Genomic DNA, 7,028 nt, shown 5'->3' with positions numbered 1-7,028 from the left:
GGCCGGTTAGCTCAGTTGGTTAGAGCGTGGTGCTAATAACGCCCAGGTCGCGGGTTCGATCCCCGTACCGGCCAAGGGTTTCATTTTAGGAAAAGCTCTAACGCCATTTTACCACTAATGTATTGCCTCCTAATTCGTGTTGTTTTACTACCGTAAACATATATCCATGCAGAACGGCACACATTTCAAAACAGGAGGATGGAAATACAGAAAGAGAAGAACATGCAAGTCGTGCTTAAACCGGGACGTGAGGGGGTGAAAGTAGAGAGTGCCTTTGAAAGACATATGTTGGGTGCAGGGCTTTGAATACTGGGATGGGGAGAGAAGGAACATCCGCAGAGAGCAAAATAGAGAAACACCTGCGGCAACCAGCCCGAAACCTCGCAGTGTTGTGATATGCAAATCATTCTTGCACTGCATTCAATACAACGGCAGTAACTGGGAGCACCAAATAATCTGATGGCTTCAAGACGGAGAGCAAGGTGTATTGTATTGTTGTAATTGCATTTACATAGCGTTTAGCACCCTGACGAAGCGCTTTATTGTGGTCATGTAAAGGTTAGGAGTGAGGAGACCCGTGGAGGGGGGTTGTTTCACAGAATTTCAGTTTGACGTGCAGGTGCTACTAGCGGAAGAAGCTAAATTATGAGGTTGTAAAAGTTAAGGCAATTTGTGATAAACGTAGGTGACAGGAATCAGGGGCTTGAGGCGAGAATGGTGTGTGATGCGGATGTGGCCTGAGTAGAGCCGATACCCAGATTCTGGTCCGATGATGAAACACCCAGAAGTGAGCGTTTACTGAGCAATAGATGATCCGACACTGCATACCTCAAGGTGAAGGTCTCATCTCAAAGGTCCCTGGACGCTTACAACCTCCAGTCCAGAGACACTGCACCTTCTCACCTCTAGAGACACCACTCGCCTCCCAGCACCCTGCCTCTCCCCCACTTAAAGAAAGGCTGCAAGTTCTCACCCACAGGGACAGGGCATCACTCCTACCGTATGGCATCCTGCACACCAGCCATCCACAGAGACTAAGCATGACTCCCCCACGGCTAGGGATTATGCACCAGTTCTGCCTCCAGGGACCCTACAGTTCCTATCCCAGGGACCCCGCACGCCCGTGCTTACCTCCTCAACCCCTATCTTCAGAGACACTACACTTCCCCACCTCATGGACCCTGTACCTCTCTTATATATAGACACCCAACACCTCTGTCACCAACAGGGACCCTGCACATTCATCAGCTTCAGAGGAAGTCCATCTCTCAGGGACCCTGCACCTTCCACACCCCAGGGATTCTCAAGTTCCCTTCCTACAGGAACCACGTACCTCTAGAGGTCTTGCATCCCGACCTTTATGCATCCTGCATACCGAGGAACCTTGCACAGGTCTCATTCCTGAGAACATTCACCCTCAGAGACCCTAAACCTCTCTCCAGGTACCCTGCTCCTCCTCTCCACCACCACCACCGTGGACCTTGGACCTCCTGCACTCCCACACCTCCAAAGACAAAAGACCCTGGGCTTTTGCCCCACCAGGGACACTATGACACCCTAAAGCTAATTCGCACTAAGACGCCTTGGCTATTGCGTGCTTTACAAAAGTTATACTTTACTTATTTACTTTACTTCCCTTACTTATTTACTTACATAACTTACTTACCTTACATACCTACCTTACTTATTTTACTTGACTTATTTATTGTTCTTGCTTACCTTACACTTCTGTAGGTTTTTTGTAGGTTTGCATGGCCCTTCCTCTGCTCCTCCTTATTTTCCCCTTAAACCATCCATGTTGAAGTAGATTGCCCATATTTTTTAATCTGTCCAAATAACAGTTACACCTGTATAGTACATTTCCAAGTGTAATTATTTTGGCACTCGCTGGGCAAAAGAGTATGTTAGGTTTAGGTCGGCTTTATTCCTTGTGAAGTGCCAGATAGCTGCACAGGAGCAGTCGCTGTTAAACGTGATGGCGGTAGTTTGGGGTTTTGCTTGAGAGTTTAGCGCAGGGGGAACATCCTCTGCAGCCCCTTGATAATTGAAGAGTAAGGGTGGGACTGAGGGTGCAACACAGACTTGGGTGATGTGGTCGCCGTTTTCTAAGCGTTTGAAAACGTTCAGTGCAGCAGCTTGTAAGTGGGCTTTCTTATTAACTCCTTCAGCAAGGCTTAAACAAAGGCCGACTAAAAGCGCTATTAGCCCTCTTTTTGTTTGAGTTTAATACTGGATGGAAGTTAATGGAGTTGAACACCTAGGCACCGAAGCAATGGAAGAAAACAACGGGACACACCATGTTATCTCTTCGCAAGTACCTAAGAGAAGCTAGGATTTAGAAGCAAGTTTTTAACTTTTTTTGAGCTCCAAATGTAAGAGATCTGCTAGCGCTGTAAAAATGCAAGATTTAACCGCCTGTATGACTAATTACGCAAATATTGATATAAATGGCATTTTTTTTAATTTTTATTCTTTTATAGCACTATTTGTCCCAGTGTATGCTGACAAAGCAGTTTACATCAAGCACACATGCACAATAAATTCAGAGTCGGTTTATCGCTGGTGGTGCCCTGTGCGGCAGTCCTTTTTGGCATCCCCCCCCATGACCATCTCCTCGGATTCACTCACTAGCACCCACAAATGTGACCCTCATCTCTCCGTAGCCCCCTTTTACATGCATTCATTTGTTTTAATGTGCTGGTAAAGGCTGGCGTTACTATCACTCTAAGCTATCCACATAAAATATATTTCTGTTCTTTGCAGCAGGCATATTAACCCTCTATGCTACTTTATGGCAAGTCACTCACAACCACCGCACACAACCCCCCCGAAGCAAATGGAGCAAAATATCAACGGATCAGCTGATTTCCACCCTCGCCCGGGCCCCACCCCCTGGGACCCAGGACCTCAACACAGCCACCACCAACCTGCATCGCTGGATAGAACACTGCGGCAACACCCTCGTACCGCTCAAAGAACCCCCAAACACCCTCCACAGAATCAAGGACAGCTGGTTCACCCCAGCCATACAGGAATCCAAACGGCTATGTCGCAGAATGGAAAAAACCTGGCACCTTGAACCTACCAACTCCAACCACATTGCTTTCAAAGATGCCATACGCAAACACCACCAACTGGTCCGCATCACTAAAAGGTCCCACTTCAAAAACCGCATTGACACCAACGCTCACAACAGTAAAGAGCTCTTCGGCATCATCAAAGAGCTCTCCACTCCCAGAACCTGCTCCAACGAACCCCCGCCATCACAGGAGTTCTGCAACTCACTTGCAACCCACTTCCGTTGAAAGATAGAAGAAATCCACAACAGCTTCAACCCCCAGACCCACCAGCTGACTACAAACACCCACGGACCCCACGCCCAAAGCAACACCCACCTCCTCCACACCTGGACCCCCGTCAACATAGAAGACACCGCCAACACCATGGCCTCCATCCACTCCGTATCACCATCGGACCCCTGCCCACACAACATCTTCAATAAAGCAAACATCATCATTGCTCCCCACCTCTGCAACACCATCAACAGCTCCTTCGAGTCAGCCACCTTCCCAGAAAGATAGGAGCACGCAGAAGTCAACGTCCTGCTGAAGAAACCAAAGGCAGACCCAGACGACCCCAAGAACTACCGGACGATCTCCCTCTTCCCCTTCCCAGCCAAGGTCATCGAAAAAAAAACGTGAACAGCCAACTATCCCGGTTCTTGGAAGACAGCAAGGTGCTCAACACCTCCCAATCCGGATTCCGCAAAACCCACAGCACAGAGACCACACTTATTGCTGCCACAGACGACATCAGGACCATGCTCGACGAAGGAGAAACAGCAGCACTCATCCTCCTGGACCTCTCCGCAGCCTTCGACACGGTATGCCATCATACTCTCCGCACACGCCTCCACAACACTGGAATCCACGACAAGGCACTCGACCGGATCTCGTCATTTCTCGCAGGCAGAACCCAGAGAGTCCGGCTCCCACCGTTCCTGTCAGAAGCCTCCAGAATCATCTGTGGCGTCCCCCAAGGATCATCGCTCAGCCCCACGCTCTTCAATGTTTACATGGCCCCCCTCGCCAACATCGCACAAATCCACCACATCAGCATGGTTTTCTACGCAGACGACACTCAGCTCATCCTCTCCCTCACAAAAGACCCTACAACTGCAAAGAACAACCTCCACAACGGAGTTCACACCATCGCCAGCTGGATGGAATCAAGCCGCCTCAAGTTAAACACAGACAAAACAGAAATCCTCACCTTTGGCACCAACCCCTCAGCATGGAACGACTCTTGGTGGCCCACCTCCCTAGGATCCGCACCCTCACACACGCACGCAACCTGGGATTCATCTTGGACCCCACACTCAGCATGACTCAGCAGGTCAACGCCATCTCCTCTGCCTGCTACAACACTCTCCGCATGCTCTGCAAGATCTTCATGTGGATCCCCGTCGAAACCAGGAAAACCGTCACCCACGCCCTGGTTAGCAGCCGGTTGGACTATGGAAATGCCCCATATGCAGGAACAACATCCAAACTCCAAACAAAGCTGCAAAGAATCCAGAACGCATCTGCCCGCCTCATTCTTGACGTCCCACGCCGCAACCACATCTCCCCCCACCTCAGAGATCTACACTGGCTAACAAAATCGAAAAGGATCACCTTCATGCTCCTCATCCACGCACACAAGGCCCTCCACGACACAGGTCCAGCCTACCTAAATGACAGACTCACCTTCCACACTCCCACCCGCAATCTTCGTTCCGCCAGCCTCGTCCTCGCCTCCGTCCCCCGCATCCTCCACACCACCGCCGGAGGAACATCCTTCTCTTACCTAGCCGCCAAGACCTGGAACTCCCTACCACTCCATCTTCGCCAGACTGAAGACCTCTTGACGTTCAGAAAACGCCTCAAGACATTGTTTAAATGACCAGTAGCTCCCCCACCCCAGCGCCTTGAGACCCTAACACAAGGAACTTTTCAGAAGGTGGTTTTAAATGACAAGTTTCATAAGTCATTGCTAAACACAGTGCCCCTTGAGGTCAGCGCCCCCAATCCAGGTCAGCATGTGGTGCGGCCGCACCGCCCTAAAGCCGGCCCTGCATAAATTATACAGCTGTATAATTCATTGTACAGGCTAAAGCAGTGAGGGTTATTGCTTATGAGGTTTAGGAATCACATATCACCAATACTTGTAGACATTTTATGTTAAGAGTGACAGTCAGGAGAAACACTGTGATTGTGGTTGTTTATACTAATAAGTCTTTAGTACTTCCCAAAGAAACTCTTCTTTGCAATGTTAGAATAACATATTGTGGGTAAAAACCCAATAAGGATTTAAACTCAAGTCAATCCTGGTAAATAGAACACGGTGCTAGATTAGAAGGCTTGCAACGTTTGAACAGGAAGTACCAAAATTACCTCAGTGCTCAAAGCAGTAGCCCACTTACCTATCTAAATGTAACAAAAATAAAAAAAAATCTGTGATCTGCATGTTACATAATGTGCTTGGAAGCAGCCACATTAACCTTCTATGCTACTCTATGAGTCAAAACATTGACTGGATAAAACAAAGAATTCTCCCAAGATTGCAAGATATCTTACTACTATTATAATGCTCTCAGAACTGCTGGGCACACAGTGATTGCTATAGCATGCGTCTTAACCCTGCAAGATGTTTTAAAATGCAGCCTCTCTGTGACCAATTAAGTAATGCAGAACAGCTATACTTTCACATATGTCCTTGTTTCCAGTCTCTTTGTAGCAGAAGTTTTTTAGTAGATGTATACGTTGACTGTCAGGCTCTGCTTTTCAAACTCCGCCCCTCGTGACTATCTCCTTTCCTTTGCCTGACCATAACTGCTAAGTTATGGGTTCCCGGAGTAAATGTTTTCCAATTTCAGCACCAGTTGAGCCCTTTCAAATGTTCAGTAAGTACCGTCTTGCCATATCAGACCAGACTGCTGAGCTTCATGGAAGGATAGCATATAAATTACATTTCTTCTCTCTTCTGCAGAGTGCAGAAGAATTAGATGGAAGCAAGCCTGTGGTCTGCAGGGGTTGGTTGAGCCACTGAAGTTTCGAACCAGAGGCCTGGCTCTGCTCAAGGTCCTCTTGGAATCTCAAGCTCAAAACGAGCCAGGTATTCATATGGCTTTTGTCTGATTCATGCTCTCCCTCACAAGTCAAGAATTAAAAGAAAGCATAAATCATTATTGTTAAAAAGGAGAGCTATCCATTTAATGGCTGAATTATGTCATGTGAAACAGATCTTGGGATCAGTCATGGCTTCTGGCTTGACCAAATATTGTGATTTTAGGCAAATATTTTATTTCACTGAACCCCTTTTTTTCATTATCGCATCAAAAGACTTCATCAAGTATGTGAGTTGAGGGTGTACACTGTACAAAAATCTCTTGTATTTCATTTGATGGACTATAATGTTCCTTCATTTGCAGTAAGAATCGAGCCCATGTTTAGGTCTAGATGGTAAGTGACTTGCCTCTTATTACACTAATAGCATTTGTTTATCAGTGGTATGATGTAGTGCCTTTTCACAATAAACCAGATTAACTGTTTCCAGACATGTACGTTAGTAGCGACTATAGCCTGGAAAATGTATTGGGAGGTCAGGCGACAGTCCCCTCCTGAATGACGGTGATGATATTGCCAGTGATGAGCTAAACGGGGCAAAGGTCACATGATGTCATTTTTGGAGACATCGACATGATGCTAAATCATCAAGAATGTAAACAAAAAAAGAATCCTCTTTTTGATGAGAGAATGTGGGTGAGTATGTCTGTGTCCTTGCAGGTTTGGTAGCAGCATTGTTTGGTGTTTAGTGGTGACCCTAGCAGACTTCCACGCTGCTTTTGAGTAGTAGACAAGGCAATTGAACTTCTTGGCACAGTTAAGCTTATGAATGTATACTTTTCAACTGTAAACTACTGAACAGAGGGACGTGTTGAGCCGTGTCTCACGTACTTAAGTGAACATTTTGTGGGGTCACGCATT

The 7,028-nt window shown here is 47.2% G+C and overlaps 1 non-coding gene across 1 annotated transcript; it reads left to right on the top strand.

The window, feature by feature from the left end:
- On the top strand, positions 1-74 carry TRNAI-AAU (transfer RNA isoleucine (anticodon AAU)). Its single transcript has one exon. It is a non-coding gene; the product is annotated as a tRNA-Ile (tRNA).
- The last annotated feature ends 6,954 nt before the right edge of the window (positions 75-7,028 follow it).

The sequence above is a fragment of the Pleurodeles waltl genome, chromosome 12 (assembly GCF_031143425.1).
Source record: "Pleurodeles waltl isolate 20211129_DDA chromosome 12, aPleWal1.hap1.20221129, whole genome shotgun sequence".
NCBI lineage: Eukaryota > Metazoa > Chordata > Amphibia > Caudata > Salamandridae > Pleurodeles > Pleurodeles waltl.
Note: the sequence above shows the minus strand (reverse complement) of the source record. Positions and strands in the feature narration are given on the sequence as shown.